The 18,625-nt window shown below is 36.5% G+C and overlaps 1 long non-coding RNA gene across 1 annotated transcript in view; it reads right to left on the bottom strand.

Annotated features, from left to right (window-relative positions):
- Nucleotides 1–17,967: 17,967 nt before the first annotated feature.
- Nucleotides 17,968–18,625, bottom strand: part of LOC119088850 — a 67,128-nt gene continuing 66,470 nt past the window's right edge. Inside the window, exon 3 of the long non-coding RNA XR_005092585.1 lies at nucleotides 17,968–18,023. This is a non-coding gene — a long non-coding RNA (uncharacterized LOC119088850). The remainder of the gene's footprint in view (nucleotides 18,024–18,625) is intronic.

Raw genomic sequence — 18,625 nt, 5'->3', positions numbered from 1 at the left:
ACATGGAGGCAAAAAAAGGATCATTTCACATGAGGAGGTAAACTATTTTTGATTTTTTTTTTTTTTTGCTATGCTCTGACCTATGAGAACTTTTGGACAATTTTGATTTCTTAGTAATATGTTATGGACATGCTATGGTGCTCTTGTTACTAGGTAACATAGTTCACTAACATAACTATTGTTGGTTCTTGGAAACTAGCCACATTATGAGCTCATGCTCAATTATCTAATTCCTAAAGAATCTTAATTAAAAGTGAACTTTAGGGAGTGCTACATAGATATAGTTAATGTCATCATGAATAGTTGAAATGAATTTACTGCTATCATAACATTAGGAAAAGTTGCAGAAAAAGTAACCCTGAGAGGTGGAGAAATGGTAATAAGGCTAACTGATGTTCATGTAATGAAATCTCACTTAGAGATATTTTAAGGCAGTTGAGAAAGCATATTTTAGCTGCTCCTTGTGAAAGAGAGAAAACTGAGATTAGGTTGACATATATTTGAAGTTGCTTGAGGAATTCTAACTATCGAAATACTTAATAAAATAAGTAAAACCACAGCATGGTTTAATACAAAAACAATTTCAACTTTTAGATGTGCTGATAATGTTCTAGGAATAATACATAGTAATTCATACTCACATTCCTTCACTTGGGCTATATATAAACATGCAAATGAACAGTATTTCTCCTACCTAATGATCTCACTTTCCTCAGCCTGGAAGGGATCCACCTTTCTTTGCAGCCTCATGGGATATTTCAAAGTTTGTGGCTAAAGTCTCTTTGCAATGTACTTCAGGTATGGAAAAATACCTTCAATGCACATCCAGGATCTGGTTAAAGACTCTGGAAAGCTCAAATCATTATCAGAAACAGTATTGTATTGTGAATTCATTGACTGTTTCAAATAATGACAATTCAAAATTTTACACTTCAAGAATGCATACCATAGCACAATCGAACGCTGAAACACAGAAAACAAAGGGCTGGAGAGATGACTCAGTAGTTAAGATCCTTGGCCATTTTCTACAGGACCTGGGTTCAAATCAGAGCATCTACGCGGAAGTTTACAGCAATTTGTAACTCCAGGCTATCTGATGCTGTCTTCTGCCTTTTGTGAACACATGGCATGCACATGGTACACAAACGTACATGTAGCCAAAGCAAATTTACATAAAACAAACAAACAAAAAACAAAAAGACATGCAGTAGAAATAAATGAATAAAACTTTATAGACAGGAAAGTGTATCACATCAAGCTAGTTACCAATTGTTTTACATTGAAACTTTATTTTTCTTTATGACTTTAAGTTTTGCTTCCCTTTTCTTTATCTCCCTCAAATGCCACAGATATTCTACCTTCCTTTCTGTTCTCTGACCTACAGTGTAATGAAGAATGATTCCTAGTTTTTGCCATTAGTTTCAAATAAAATGTGGAATAATCCTTCAGAGTCAAGCTTATTGCACAGCAAAAAGTTAAAGTTTGTCTCAACTCGTATTACAATTCCAAAAGGTTTGTTTGTGAGGCAAGGGAAGTTTCACCATCTTCTGATAAAATTTGTTTTTCTTTAATTAAAGCTAGGGTGAGGGGCTCCAATCCAAATTCCCGAGTCAAAATGAGTTGACTCCTAAGTTGGAGCAACTGAATCTGTGATTTGCAAACAGTACTGATAGCAACTAGAAATATATTCACTATTAATGTTTTCTTCTATTAAGAAAAAAACTATTCGCCTATACTAAATCACCTTAAAACAGTTCCAGTTTGATCAGTCACTTTGCTTAAGTTATGAGTGTATGCAAGATGGATACTAGCTTAGCCAATATTACACTGAGGATGCATACATTATATAGAAATGTTGTACATAGGGATGTTGTTTCAAAGCACTATTGGTGAAATTTTCAAACTTCTTTATATGGAGAAAGTAGAAAAAACAGGTCCTAGTAGCGATGAAAAAAAAATGGGTACGAGGATAAGATTTAGAATGTAGAAAGGAAGTTTTCTGGTTTGGCAAAGTGACAGTAGATGATTCTTTTTGAGGACCCATCACAGTACTAGCACCAGGAAGCTGTGGAGGATTCCAGTAACATCCATGATTGCTCTCCTGCTCAGTGGGCCTTAAGTCCAATTAATTAGACAGTTGTTGTTGACCACCAACATGTAAACGGCATTTATTGAACATTTATGTATATCGTGCTATGATGGTTGTTTTGTGGTTGATATTGCAGCTGGTAAGACTGTTTTTCTCATTTGGCACTTTGCATATTACTATCTGGATCCAAGAAACTACACTGCAGGTGAGAAGCATTCCTGTTATATCTAGCTCAAATCATCTAAGTCCTGTATCCTAAGGGTGAGATAGCTCTAGAAATAGGGGCTCACCCTCAAACCCTGAGAGGCGACAAAGGGTTACAACAATAATTCATATAAAGTGTAGCTACCATCTCTCATCAAAGAAGTCTTCTTTTCAAAAATGGAGACCATTACAGAAAACAATAACTGGACACAATGTAGAGATCAACAGATCATGGAGAGCTAAGCCTCAACAAATAGATCTCCACCATATCTTCTTCATCTGTGGCTCAGAGAACATTGCAGAAGAGGGTGGAAAGATTGTAAGAGTCAGAACTTCACAGAGTCTGTCATGACACAGTCTGTTCCGGAAAATGGCTGCTTAAACAAGACTGGAATGATAGGAATATCCATTGACACTTTAACATGATAGGAGGGGAAATTCACTGGGTACCTCACCTAGACAGAGAACTACAACAAGCTAATGATAGTGGACAATGAGCAAGAGGCTGAAGAGAAGAGTGGGAAGGAACTGGGAAAGGGAATGGAGGAGTGAAAATGATATAATTCCATTTTAATTAAAAACATCATCATCATTAATTTGGAACATTTCTGAAGAACTTTGCTTCTTCAGATTTTAGTTCTGTGCTCATCCTACATTACTTAAGCTGTGTTCCTAGCATACTCTGCCAAAGCCTCATCCTTGAGCATGACCTTATCAAGGAAGAGAATGATTGAAACATTAGCACCAATGGCATACAGGGTGGGATCTCACAGGGAAGGATTCTACTTCCAAGCAAGGGGGCAGGGATGTAAAGATAGCACATTACCATCATAACTTTGATAACAGGAAGATAATTCTTTTTGAAAACAAGTAAAAGGGACTAAAACTAATGAAGTAAATCATAATGAAGTTACAGCAAAATTAAAAGATTTTGTGCACAAATCCTGTAATTGATACAAAAATTATTTTGTAAATGTGTTTTTGTTTCCTCAAGGTCCTTGTTGTAAAATATTTACTTCCTGTATGTCTTCAGATAACTGTAAACAAACTAGAACATTATTTCTTGTTTTTTTAGTCTATTTTACACAAAGATCTGATAGTTCCTTAATATAACAATTTAAACTGGCAAGACAGGGCTGATTTTCCTAGATAATTAAATCTAAAACCTCATTAATTATATCAGACATTTAATATTAGAAAAATATATTAATGTAAGGCATAATGCCTAAAGAAAAAAGTCTGAAGTGTGCCAGTATTTTAATGCCACATTTAAATTTTGTTAGATCATATTAAAGTAGATTATTAGAACAAATCAAGCTAGAATAATTAATGAGTTCCAAGTCACATATATTAGTCTACCCAGCACACTCTCTCTTTCTCCCTTCCTTCCTTCATTTATTTTTTATTCTATAGCTTTCTATGCTTCACCACAATCTGCTGGATTTATATCCTATTATGCTGTTACAAAGGGAAAAATATAAGTACTTGAAGATTCTTCGTTATCATAGAACACCAAAAACAGCATTTCTCTCTTATTTCAGAGAAAACGAGCTATTGAAAAGAGCTATTATGCTACTTTCTAGTCACTTTCACATAGAATTAGTGTATTGGTTGCAATGATCATAACAAGAGGCAGAGCCGCTGAAGCTGTAAGTAATTCAACATGTTGCCTATAGACAGCCTCAAGGTCTCTGTTTTAGGATGCTTAGTGTCTCAGGGATGGATAGATGAAGGACATAAATACAAGCAACAGACTAAAACCAAAAGTGAGATGTCACATCACACATCAGCATCTTAAATTTATACCATCATCCAACAGAAGGTTGGAGTTCCATCTTACTTCTGGGCACTGATGGAGGGGAATTCTTCTTGATTGCTTAAAAGAATTATGTCCTGGAGTTGAGGGCCCTTAAAAACTGTAAGTGGAAGACACCTTCCACCCCTGCAGAAGTAGAGACTGAAAACTCGGGCAAGTCTAGTTTTCTCTAGCTGTTAATCCAATCCTGCCCTATTGCTACTACAGTTATAATTAGATCCTGTTGAGCCAGAAATATCATTGTGGAATTTACAGACATCAATAAATGGCATACCTAGTTTAAAATTGCAGTCTTTAATCTCAAGAAATTATTACCAAAGAAAACAGGAAGTAATATATTTGTGTGGTTAGAAACTTAATCTGATACTCAACCTTCATCAAAACATAATTAAGTAATACAAGATGAGCTTGTCACCATATAGATATATGAACCAAAGGAAGAACTGAAGTTTTTATGGGTAGGGAGGTAAAATTGCGGAAGGCTGAGAGAGGTAGGAGGACAAGGGTGGGCACTGGGTGAAGGAAGAACTTCTCCTGCATCCTTGAAGCAGGTCCAATGTCAGAAGAACTAGAATCATTGTTCCCATCCTATTACCCCTGTGAGTGCCTGAAAAGCATGCATACCATCTCCAGCCTCAGTTGTTCAAAACTGAAAAGAGATCCAATATTTTGAATACATGAGAGTGCTTGTTGTCCTGACTATTTTATAAATACAGAGTTAGTAGTGTTAATGTCATAGGTCCATTGATTTCAACCAAATCTGGAATATAGTGATAAGAGGAAAAACTAACTGATCTACAGCCATTTATAAACTGTAGAGAGAGCCTCACTCTGATTATTTCTGGTAAACAAGCTAGAATATTTCCATTGTCCCAATGTGGGTATAATGGATAACAAGGAAATATTAAAACAAAAACATTCAAAATGTATGAAAAACCTCCCTCCTATAATTAGCTTTAACAAATATCTGGCTGACTTTCTAAAGTAGGAACTACACACTGATGTATTCTCATTGAAAATCAGTAACTATGCTTACAAACTTCAATTAAACCATTGTCTTACTTTTCCTCCTCATCTCTCCACAGCCTTGGGTAGAGATTTTAGTGCTTGCCCTCTTGTTTCTTTATCTACACTTTTCTGTCTTAATTATATCTTCCTTTATTATTCCTATTCTTTCACTCATGCGTTCTTTATTCTCATACTTGTACCCATTATGTGGGATATAATAGAGCACAATAGAACTCTTTCCAATCTAATGTAGAGAAGCACACTGGCCACTTTTCATAACTAGATGGCTGCCATCACATAGACACCATTTGGCAAGACAAATCTTTAAAGTTCTTCAAAATTCACTTACTTTAGTACTCTAATTTATTATTGTTGTTAATTACTGTCAATATTAAAAGTAAGCAATTTAGCTATAGGCAAGTTTAACCTATGAAGCAGAAAACAGATTAGTGTTTATCTGGAATAGGCTCTATGGTCAAAAGACTAATGGAAGGACCAAGTCAGCTTTTTACAGGTAATAGAAACATCTACATTTCATCTGCCTCTCCCAATTCCTCTAATGTTCACTCACCTTCCTACCCACCCAACTTTGCACTTTTTTTCATTTTTAACCCATTAAGCCTAATTTATACTACACATATACTCTTGGGTATTTGATCTTCCATAGAGTGTGGTCAACCTATTGGGGTAACGCCCTTAAAGAAAACTGACTCCCTCTCTCAGCACCTATCAATCACCAATAGCTCCTCAGCTAGGAGCAACCCACAACCTCTAAATACTCTAATCATTATTTTTCCCTGAAACAATATCCTATTCCTTGGACCATCTTTCCTTCCATCACATCCTCCTCTGGGTCTTGTCTAAATGTCTGTTCTCTGTTGTCATATGTCCAGAATAAATTTCAGTTTTGTTTTTCATCTGACATTTTGTCTTGAGTTTCTCATTTCAACCCTATTTGTTTGCCTGTGTATATTACTAATTTGTTTTGGAATTCTCTATGGTTGAATACAGTCAACTATTTTGTCTATTTATTCCAATATGCAGCTCCTCAGCACTAGTTTGAAACACAGATGTCATTTCAAGCCATGGTCTCCTTAGGCAAGCAGCTTAGATCTGCTTGGAAACTCTGGTGTAGAGAATCCAGCTCTCCCTGCTATGAGATCATTGGTCTAGCACAGGAGTAGCTGATGTGACAATAATGGATGGCCTAAAAATGGTATATTCCAACCATCTTCTACTTAATCTACTAAATCTATAGCCAACTACTTTGCATTAAAACCAATTTTTCAGTCCCCATTATGATGAAAGGCAATATTGCCCATTTGTCCTTTTGAGAAATTTTGTGTCAACTTTTTCATTCTTCATCTGTCACTATGTCCATAGATTCTAAATATAGATTGTGATCTCTGTTTACCTTTCATGAGTTTAAGTTTGAATTATACAAATTACCTCTGGTCTGTATGCAGACTTGACCTACATTCACCATGAAAAATATTTGTAAAGCAGGAGAGATTATATTTCATGACTGGGAAAACCGTACAGTGACTGTCCACCTAACCATTTCTAGTACATTATAGATTATGAGGTGAGCTTCCCAGATTGAAAACACTTCTCCTCATGAAAACTTAGGCAATATTATTCTTTCATCACTGCCTAAGAAAAAGCCCTAGTCTATGTATTTATGTATACATAGCACACGCTAAAGTCAATGAAGTAATATGGATGTTTCTTCCTAAATGCCCAGGTGGACAATTTAGGGGCTTCTAGACTTTTTTAGACTAAAAATATATGTATACATTTATAAGAGAAGATTTTGGGGTACACTTTGGAGTCAAAGTGGAGCCACTGGAATGAAAATAATTATTCTTATGAAGAGACCTAGATGGCATTCACTGCAAGATAAATTTCTCTTATAAATGAAGAATATAAGACGTGGTGAAAGAACTGTGACATCCTAAAATAGAATAAGACTCAGTGGCACTTATATTTTGCCAAGAAGAGTTCAAACTGTTTTACATATATTTGCTACTTTTATTTTTAGTTTTAATTTTTAGTTTTTCCAGAAAAGGTCTCTTTGTGTAGCCTTGGCTTTCCTGGAACTTACTCTATAGACCTGGCTCACTTCAAACTCACAGAGATCCACCTGCCTCTGTCTCCCAAGTGCTGGGATTAAAGGCATGTATCACCACAAACTGGCAATATAATTGCTACTTTTAAGTCTCCACACAATAGAAAAAATTTTATCACTTTATATTTATCCATGAAGAAACACAGCCATATAGGCAGATGAAGCAGCTTGCCAAGGAAACACAGCTATAAAAACAGACAAATTTAAAAGCTCAAACAGCAAACTCTAGTTTCTTTTTTGTGTGTTTCATCACTTTCCAGCACTGTGTGACCAGAAGAGAACACAATGTAGAATACTCTAAAATGTAACATCCAGGTACTAGGTGATTAACATACAAACAGAAAAATGAGTTCCCAGAATGTTACTCCCTGGTGTATCCATAACAGATTTAATACAACCACTAAAACAGCCAAGCCAAGAATCTCAGCCCTGGAGGTCAGGCTAGGCTGGTGGCAAGCCAAGAAATGGGCAAAGGAATGTTGAGCATCAGAGTTGAGTGAGTTTACATTGAGAGATTCTAAGGAGGAAGGACCAAAGCCTGGTCAAGGTTTACAGGTTGGGGCACAGATCACAGGGGTCAAAACAGGCCAGTGAGCAACAGGAAAGAATCTCATCCAAGGAAAGAATCATGAGACGTGTGTTCCATTTTTATCTGCCAAGATGATGAAGGTGGGTGTTCATTTACACAGGAATTTACGCAGGACCATAGAAAACAGAGGTTTCTGGGTCTGGGAAAAACCAGTGGGTTTAAACAGCTGCTCTATTTGGAGAATTTAATTAATTTTTAATCGAATATTCCCTAGTTTGAGAAGCTTTTCTAGACTGGGAAGACTGGCCAACAACATCTCTCCAGAGCAAGGTAGAGAAATGGCATAGAAAAGAGTGTAGAGAGTCATACCTCCTGGAGATACCTGGTGTCCTATTAGGAGTCTAGAAGCGAGAACTGGAGATTTGCTCTTTAAAAGCTATGAGAGCTTAAACAAGTGAGCTACCATCTGTAAGGAAAAATGAAGCAATATATTGAAAATAAATTTAAAAACTATTCACCAGGCCAACCTCAAAGTTTCTTAGTAAGTAGAATAGATTGATTCCTTAACTGAGTTTCTGCTTCATGCGTACAAGAGGGATTTAAGAATTCACTGACATTTTTCAGCCAAAGCAGGTATCACTCTTCGATAATTAATTTTGGGTTTGAGGTAGATATTCTTCTGATTGACACATCAATCTATGCACCTGCCTTCAGGATGGATAATTTGAAACTTGTGCTGAACTCACAAGTTAGAGAGTTTCTCATTTTCTGAAGAGTGAGGTACAAAATCAGAGTAATAGAGGAGTTGTTGCAATATAAAATGAGTCTTCAAAGTCAATTCTTCATGTAGACATTCAGATTTTTTAACAGCTTGTGTTATTCATGAACATATGTTGGAAAGATTCTCAAGTTTTATAGCAGGATTTAGTTAAATACAGTCTATGATAGTCTCCATGAGTACACTTCTGCAAATAATCTGCTCAGTCAGAATATTCCAACATTCTGAGGCTAAGAAGGAGAAATGAGGACTTAACAGCCACTGTCTACTCAGAGACTGTCAGCTAAGCACAAGCATTCATGTCACTGAAATTCTCAGGCCCATTATTGAGAGCAAGCAAATGATGTTTATAAATACAGATAAATAACACCGCAGAATGGACTAAGAGGAGAAAAAAGGATGATCATATACAGCAGGGGTTCTTGAAGGTCTCACATCAGATCTTCTGTACCCAACTTCTCCAGGGAAACAGATCATCACAACAGAATAAACTGTTCTGTATTCTTGTATGATTGTAACAGGTTTCTGCAGAGTCATCCAGCCTCCCTAGCAGTCAATCCTCTTGCAGCTATGTGGATATAAAATTCTTCAGAGAGCTTCTCTTTCCCTGGTACTTCCAGCCAGTGTGAATGCTTTGATTTCCATGCTGTTAATTTTCTCGATATGCAAAAATATTCATTGTTTTAGACTGAGTACAAGCTGGTACATTCTAATAAGGAACATGGCAGAGATATGTGGCTTTCTGTTTATTATGGTGGATAGCTGAGCCCTCTTGTACTTCTTCATGACATGTGCTCTCCCAAATACCTGAGTGAACATTTGATCAAGAGAAAGTAGTAACAAAAGGCAGAAAATGACTTGATATCCTTTTACATGTAGTCTCATTCTCTTTTAAGTCCTAGAAACAGTTGGATTTCAGTATTTGTAAACAACTAAAAATTGAACATCTAATAGTCCAGTGGCCACTGACAAGCTTGAAAATCCAGGTTCAAACTGTACTTTGCATCCTCAATTTTATAACCCTTCTGCTCATTATCTCTCTATCAAAATATATAGAAATAGAGTGACTGAATATTTTTTCATTTATTCTTCCAGTTCACTGCTTACCTTTTATTAGATACCATTATTATGAGATGCAATTGTATTAGTTTGTATAGCTCTAGTTGACCAAATTTGGCAAAGAATGTAACATATTATATAAATATATTTTCTCCTTAATGAATTTTACAATTTATGATGTTTTATTTTTTTCCTCATGTGCTGTCTTATTTTGATTTCCTAGAACAAACACTGCCATAATTGTAATGGATTAGCATTGACTTATGTGGCTCCTGGCAAAGCTGAGACAATGTTTCTTTAGGATGTTTTCCCAAGAGTGGAACTATGAACACTTGGGTCTTCTCATTCACAGCTTCATGAGATGATGCCAAATTCCTTTCAAAAAAATGTTAGTAGTGAACTCTCTGTCTTGTGTGAGTTCTCATTATACATTGTCCTTGCCAAAACTTCATGTTTAGGGACTTGTTATATTTTGCCAATCTGGTGGGTGTTAAATGGTATCTCTTTGTGGTATTAATTGGAATTTCCCTCATTACAAAAGACAATGAAATGTTTTCATGTTATGAGTGGTTCACTGAAACAATCCATTTCTGCATATTACCAATGAGTACATTAAGGTGCAGAATGGTGAGAGTTTTAAATCCTGAATAACATTGACTTAAATTTGTAATCCTGAATACACTATGAACATTATGAATTGTTACTTCATAATATTGAGGGTGTGATGTTAACAGACACACAGAAATTACTCTTTAGGCTTATCTACTTGTTATTTGTAAAATAAATCTTTGATATTCTTTGTTACATTTTGGTAAATCCATAAAATGTGTACACTGTGTTTAAATCATATCTAAGTCCAGTGGGAGCCTTCAACTCATTCAAGACCCCCACATCACTCTCTTAATTTCATATTCTCTTCTTTTTAAAAGTACTTTTTATTTCTTTTTCAAATGACTCACTAAGTTCAACTAGCACTGCTAATACTAGGATTCATGCACGGTCAACCACTGGAGTGTAGACAACTTATTATGTGCCACACTCCTGAGAACCCTGAACATCCCTCTCTCAGACTGCCATCTTTTAACAACGCAAAAATAACTCTTACCATTTTAACAAGGCATATCTTATCATCCTGTCTAGAATGTACATTGCAAAGGTCAAAATAGGCAATAGATATGAAGTGAACTTGAAGGCTTTAAAAATACTTGCCAAGAAGCCATTAAAAAATGTTACAGATTGTGTTGATACTTCCATTACTCTTGCTATTTTGGAAAGTTTAAAGAGGACATTTAAAATGATATAGACACTTGGGGAACCATTTTTCAAATATTAATTTTGCCTTAAAGGTAGAACCAATCTGCCAATAAGAATTTAAAACATGTTGGGGAAAGTGTGGAAAGAGGTCACTGCTTATTTCCATTTTTGATGGGAATGCAAGCTGTAGAGCAACTGTGAGAACATTTTGGGGGTTCCATTTAAGAAGTTACAGTAGTATCAGTATACTACATTCAACAATACATTAATACTAATTACCCATATGGTCTTTGAAATAATCAAGCTTATATTAGCTACAATGAGTTTCTTCATGTAGTACATATCATAGTTCTGTGAAAATCAAATGAAACAGGTTTTCCAGCCATCCACATTTTTATGTTTCTATAACACATGATGTGGAAATGAGACAGAACAGTATTATCATTATTTAAAGTGCCAAGAAACTTTTTAGTTAGTTTGCTAACTTTATACTATACATATTTGGAAATTAAATATTCTGTATGTTTTTTAAACTGCATATAGTAAATTGTGTACAAGTTCCCTAAGGATGATAAAACTCATTTTAATTAGTTAACTCATAGAATTGTGAGTTTAACATTAGTAAGCTGACCATTTAAGTTTGTTTTACTACTATAAGTTTTGAGCTAGAATTATACCTTGTTCATTGCTTAAATATTTTCCTTAAAGAATCTAATACTTCAAAATAGAATTTATATTCAGGGTATATGCCAGTCCTCAAGCCTGAACTATGTTAATGTTGGGAAACAATGCTGCACACCTCATACCAGCAGAAATGTCCTCATATCCATGAAGAGATGCTGATTGGATCCTAAGAGTCGGCCCATACCATACCACTGGCATCATTCATTACTATAAACTTGCCAACGGCGTCGTAGGTGGTTAGACATGGGAACAGCCACATCTCTCCATCCCCCTCTCTTTCATTACCTTGCTTCTTTTGGCCTGTGTCGTTGTATTTATGGCATTTATATATTTTGTAATACTTTATATTCAAATAGAGGTTAAAAGCAGCATCTCTCATGAAAGAGGCTAGAGACAAACGTAGGATTCTTCCCAGAACGATGGAAGTTTTAGATAAGATGACTGGGTTTCATTTTCAGTACATTTTGATAAAAGAATCTCAGGTATTATGCAAAGAAAAATACAGCGAGGACTATTATGCTTCATTCTTGAAGGAAAGACTCTCTGCCACTCAAATTAGCTTATTATATTATAGAATAAGTTGAAGTTGTATAATTCTGTTTCTTTATTAACTGTGTGCACTCACATCTGCATTGAATCTATATATTGAAAAAGACTGTCTACCAATTGTTGGGGAAAATTTACTTCATTGTTTGTGGCCCATGGAAATTTTTCTTCTGAGAATGACTCGCTCTAGTCATTGGAACAAACATAGGTTAAAATCACCTGGAAATGGAGCCCACTTCTCTTGCTTTGGGGATTCTTTCTTTGACCGTGGGCACGATCCAGGCCAGGCTCTTAGAAACTTCTCCATTTCTGAATGAGAAGCTCCAAGGAGAAAAACATTCAATAGTCCTATGCAGCTATAAGGCATATGAACCACAAAAATAATTGTCCCAGAAAGATATCCTCAATGACAAAATAGTAGTATCTTTATACTGGGTAGGTAAGGTTACCAAAAATCTGTCTAATTAGCTCTGAAACCAGATCAATAGGAGAGAATCCATGCCTTGCACTATAAACCTAGACAACATCCTGTGCTTAGAGAAGTCATAACCCCTAGAGGCAATCATACTACTGCCACTTTACTATAGCAATATAATTTCTAACTGTATTATTTTATCTTTATACCTACATATAAATGTAGTTCTCCTCACTTCTCAAAAAATAAACTTATTTTGCAACAGATGCTGACTCTTTGAGAGTTCTAAAACTTATGAAAATGCATAGAACAAATGCATGGCTCTGTGGTGTGCCACCTGGATTGATACACCTACAGTGCAATCACTGCTTCCACATAATCACTTGATACAGTATGTAAAATAAGCACAGCGTTAGTTATTACCAAGTTTGATGACTATTGAGTTAATCATCTTTATGATATGTGTATTATAGGTCCAGTCAATGTTTTCTCTCAACATTTATAACAGGTGCATATTTTTTTAATTGAAGGCTGAAGGAAAGTCACAGAAAATGGGCAGAATGGTTGTAAGAACCAATGGACCACAATGCGGGTTGTAGAGAGCATCTTCAAGACAGAACAGATAAACTATACCCAGAAAACCTCAACAATATGGTTCCCAAACAAGAGTTGCAAAATGAAAATACAAGTTGCTGTACTGACATGGATAGAAGAAATTTCATGAGGCTCTACCCCTATATAAAGAGATAAAGAACATTAATGGCTGATGACCGAGGGAGTATTAGTTTTCTCCAGGGATAAGTCCCTTGATAGGTTTTTCTAATCCCAAATGGTCAACCCCTAAGCACATCTACATACAACAACATTAAATGGATCCTGTAAGCCACATATACAAATAATGAGACACATACTGTAATAATAATTAAATAAAAGGTCATGAATGTGAGAAAAGAGTGGGGTCATGAGAAGAGCTGGAATGATAAAAGGGAAGATGGAAATGATAAATACAGTATTCATTTATGAAATATTCAAATATAAAAATCAAGAATAGTAAGAGGAAAACAGTACATTTTCTTTTCTGTGGCATTGCTATCCCCAATGGTGGAACAATTAAACTTCTCATATAAACTAAAATATTACAGTAAGATAAACAAATACTATTGCTATCATGGAAGATTTCATTAATCTTAGGATCTTTTGGTCCTTTAAATGACTAAAGGAAAGCACAGTTGGATTTTCACTAGGTCTTAAACCTGAGTTTGATTACTTCAGAATAGTTTGTTCAAAGTTCTGTGCTAAAGCTGGTGTGGAATCAGTTTCCACTCTTCACAGCAGAGGAAGTATTTGAATGACACATGTGGCCTCAGGATGTCTCCTTGATCAGGAAGTGGCAATTCCAGTCACTTGATACACCCTATTGCCTGTTGCAGCATGCCACTTTGCCTGGTTTATGGCTTCCTTTTCACTTACCAGCAGCTTTACCTCCAATAATAATCATTGTCAAGGATGACTACCCATGGAACTTTATACAAAAGGAAACTCACATTACATGGGAAACATTAAAGTCAGAACATGGAAAGTCCATGTTTCCCCTGCTTTGCATTTTTACATAACAAGTAATATTAATACACATCATCATGATTGCTGTATTCAAGAGAGCTATGAACTGGAAGTTATATATACATGTCTACAAACAACCTGTGTTTGTGTCCACCAAACAACAGGTGTTGGTAAGGGGGAAGGCCATTGGGAGAGATCTTCAAAACAATCCCTAGATTTTATTATATTCTATTCTAATAACTCTCATTGAAAATAAAGTTATAGTTAAGAGAAACCAGGTTACACTATCAGATACCATTTTATAATGACTTTAGAACGATTATACTTATAATTAGTGCCTTAGTGTTTCTAAGATAGACACCATTACCAAAAGGATCTTAGGGAAGAAAGGGCTTGTTTTCTCTTGCTCTTATCTGCTCAGGTCATACTCCATCACTGAAGGAAGTCAGGACAAGAACAAGAGGCAGGAACTGATACAGAAGGCATAGAGGAATGATGCTTATTGGCTTGCTCATCATGTCGTGCTCAGCCTGCTGTATGATACAGTTCAGGACCGCCTGGTCAGGTATGGCACCACTCACAGTGAGCTGGGCCCTCCCACATCAATCATTAATAAAGAATATGCCCCAAACATACCTACATGCCAGTATTCAGGTGTATTTTCTTCATGGAAGTTTTCTTCTCTCAGATGACTCTAGCATATGTCAAGTTGATAAAAATCTAGACAGCATAATTAGGCATGAGTTTTCAGAATTTTCTAACTGGATGTGTGTTTATATTATATTATAAAAAAGAAAACAATTGAAGGTGTTTAAAATAGCATTTGAAAACTGATGAAGACATCTATAAAGTTTATTTCCACAGAAAAAAAGGATAATAATTTTGATGGAGACATTCTATTTAGGACTAAGTGTTCCAAAGTCTCTCACTCTTTGCACATTGTCCAGCTGTGAGTCTCTGTATTTGTTCCCATCTATTGAAGGAAGAAGCTTCTCAGATGATGGCTGAGCAAGACACTGATCTATGAGTGTAGCAGAATATTGTTAGGAGTCATTTTATCACCATGTGCCCTTAGCAGAACAATAGTATTTGGTTTTCCCTTAGGTTCATGCTCTATGTAGTCTCATGTTTTTGGCCACCCACATAGTGTTGGAGCTGGATTGCATCTCATGATGAGGGCATTAAATCCAATCAGATATTAGTTTTTTACTCCCACAAGCTTTGAGTTACTATTGCCCTAGAGCCAGAGGGGACAGAGGACACCAAGGAAACAAGGCCTTTTACAAACTGCAGATCCAACACACACACAAACTCACAGAGACTATCACACATGTACAGAGCCTGTATGTGTCTGGGCCACAGGTGGCCAAAGTGCTGAGGGGGAGTGGGCACAATCCTGTGTCATTAGACAAGAAGTTATATTCTGTGGATAAGTGCTCAAAAGTGAAAAAAAAAATAGTTTCTCCAGCAGTCTCAATTGGTGCACAAACCACTCTTAAAAACAGGACCCTTGCTCAGCAATATGTGACCAACACGAGATTCACTGTAACAACAAAGAGAAAACAGCATTTCTGGTGGTCCGTGACAATGTTATGACTTCACAGTTTAGTTGGCTATGGAGTATTCACTGAAATTGGTATGATAACCTAGAAGGACATCCCTCTGCAATCATAGGTTCCTGGAAACTACTCTATTCTTAAACATTGTTTGATTATAGACTATAATTTCTTTTATATTTTACACTGGTTTTTTTATATGTTAGACCATAATATAATTACACTAATTCTTCCTAGAAAACTTCCCATATAACCTCACATGCACTCCTTCAAATCCATGGCCTCTTTCACTAATTGTTATTGCATGCATAGGGAAGAATGGAGAGAAGGTAAATACAGAAGAATGAGGTAGATAGATTAAAAAGAACAATAAAAATGCCTTTAAAAATCACCAAGAAACCATAGAATTAACTATTTACTTAAGGAAAATCTGCAGTACATGTAATTATGTATATACATACACATGTACATATGCATCATTAAACATACAGTTTTAATGAAGTCTTCTCATCTGGGTTGATGGTGCTCCCTCCAAGAGCCAAAGTCCACCCCGCAAACCCAAAAGCAGACCTGAGTTATTTGACAGGACTGTTGAAAAAGTCCCCCAAAATACAGGCTATTGCTCTACCCTTGGTTACCCACAGGTGGAAGGTAAGTCCTATTGCTGAAGACATCCTCTTGCTGAGGACACTATGTACTGCAGGTCCTAAGCTGGACCTAAACTAAATGACTCCTCCCCGAGGACTAGCTTTAATGGTAGCAGAAGGCACCATGAAAGCTTCCAAAAGAGGGATGAAACCATCCAACTATGATATCTTTGAATTGTATATAGTCCAATTTCTAGAATAATAGAAGGAGTTAATGTTGGAAATGGTCATATATTCCTTTGGAAATACATATTTAAATAAATTTCTTTTAAAATGTCCCTCCTTTTCAAGTCAACTGCTGTTTTTTCCAGGTTGGGGGAGAATTTTTAAAAATGAGAAAGACGTTTGTGGCTTTGAGAATAACTGGGGAGCAGCGCGTGGTTCGCTACTTTCTCACAGAAATGGCATCTGAAAATAAAACTCCATCGAAACTGTTTTTCTGCTAACAAATCAATTAATGATAAGTGGATAAAGATTATTTATTTATTTAACAGCTGCAGTTTCCCCTCCCTCCTCTCCTCTCAGTTCCTCCTGCACCCCCCTCTGTTCCCATCCCCCAAACCACTCCTCCTGATTTTGGTTTAGGAAAAGGCAGGTCTCCAAGAGATATCAACAAAACATGGCATATCAAGTTGCAGTAAGACTAAGCACCCCCCCCCACACACACATGTATTAAGGCTAGGCAAGGTGACCCAGTATGAGGAGCATGGTCCCAAAATCCTATAAAAGAGTTGGAGAGAGCCCCTGCTCCCACTGTTAGGAGTCTCACAAGAAGACCAAGCTACACAACTGTCACATATATGCAGAGAGCCTAGGTCAGTCAGTCCCATGCAGGTTCACTGGTTGTTGGTTCAGTCTCTGTGAACTCCTGTGATCTCAGGTTAGTTGATTCTTGTGGTGTCCTTGACATCTCTGGCTCCTACAATCCTTTCTCCCTGCCTTCTGCAGGATTCCCAGAGTTCTGCCTAATATTTGGCTGTGAATCTCTACATGTGTTTCCATCAATTGCTGAATGAAGTCTCTCTGAAGACAATTGGACTAGGCAGGAACCAATCTATGAGTATATCAGAATATCCTTTGGCATCACTACATTGACTTTACCCCCTCCAGTCTTGTTAGGTTCTATCCCAGGTCTCTGGGTCATCTAGTCTGTGGATCCTAGTGTACCAGGCAGTGTCAGGGGTGGGCTCACTCTCCTGCCATGGGTTTTGGAATAGACCGGTTATTGGTTGGCCATTCTCCCAATTTCTAGGCCACCCTTATCCCAGTACATCTCATAGATAGGACAGACTCTAGGTCAAAGTTTACTTGGATGGGTTTATTTCTTTATGTTTCACCTACAATATTAAAACAATGTAAGAAATGTTTTCTTTTATTTCTAGCAATTGTAACATTTATTTAATGGATAAATATATATGTATATTTTTTATTTTAAAGACTAAGCAACACAGAAAATTTTAGATTGTTAGTTATATGCACATCATGATCATTCACATTTGGTGTATTTAACAAGGTACAATGTTATAAGGCACAATTAATATAAACTTTGAGCAATCAAATAGAGTCAGTGCCTGCCCTTTAAAGCTCCTGCATCAGATATAGAGAAAAAGAAGCAGAATGAGCAAATTGTCAGTTTCACTTTATTTTCAGGCTTCTCCATCAGTGCCATCACATATTAGCTAGACAATTCTGCTACCAGGAGTATTAGAAAATGGATGTTGTGGCTTCAGTGTGCTCATCTGGATGTTCTCTTTAAAGAAAGGAAATTGAGAATGTTAGAGTTTGAGCTATTTTTCTGTCTCTTTCCTCTGTACACAACCCCTGCATTCTCTCTATCCCTTCTGAAAGCCTGTAGCTTTCCGTTCTTTGGTTTCAACTCTGCTGAAGAATTTTGCCTATAGGCGTGTGAAAATTTGAGAATATGTGGCTTGGTACATGGGCTGTGGTTATAGAAACTTGGAAAGATAGCTTATCTATTGATAATATTTAGTCTAAGAAGTTATCTTAGTGGGAGGGTAAGCTAGCCTGGCTAGCTCTAAGCAGATGGACATTTGGAATTCCTTCAAAAGTCCTGACATCTAGCACCACCATTTACATATCTAGCTTCAAAATATCCCACGTTTAAGTACAAAGCCACAAATCATAAAATGGTACAGTAGGTACCTTAGTCAACTCACTCCTAGGTCACAGAGAGGGATATTTCATTGCACCATCACTTGCTAACCAGTTTATTGTTTTCTTGCCCTGTAGGTCAGTTTTTACTGCTCCCTTAGCCCTGGTAGCCCATGCTTCTGCTAATTTTCCTTGCCAAAGCCTTCACTGTGGTTTGCTGGCCTTCAAGTGCAGTCCTGC

The sequence above is a fragment of the Peromyscus leucopus genome, chromosome 12, assembly GCF_004664715.2.
Source record: "Peromyscus leucopus breed LL Stock chromosome 12, UCI_PerLeu_2.1, whole genome shotgun sequence".
Classification (NCBI taxonomy): domain Eukaryota; kingdom Metazoa; phylum Chordata; class Mammalia; order Rodentia; family Cricetidae; genus Peromyscus; species Peromyscus leucopus.
The sequence above is the reverse complement of the archived record's forward strand: the minus strand, read 5'-3'. Positions and strand labels throughout refer to the sequence as shown.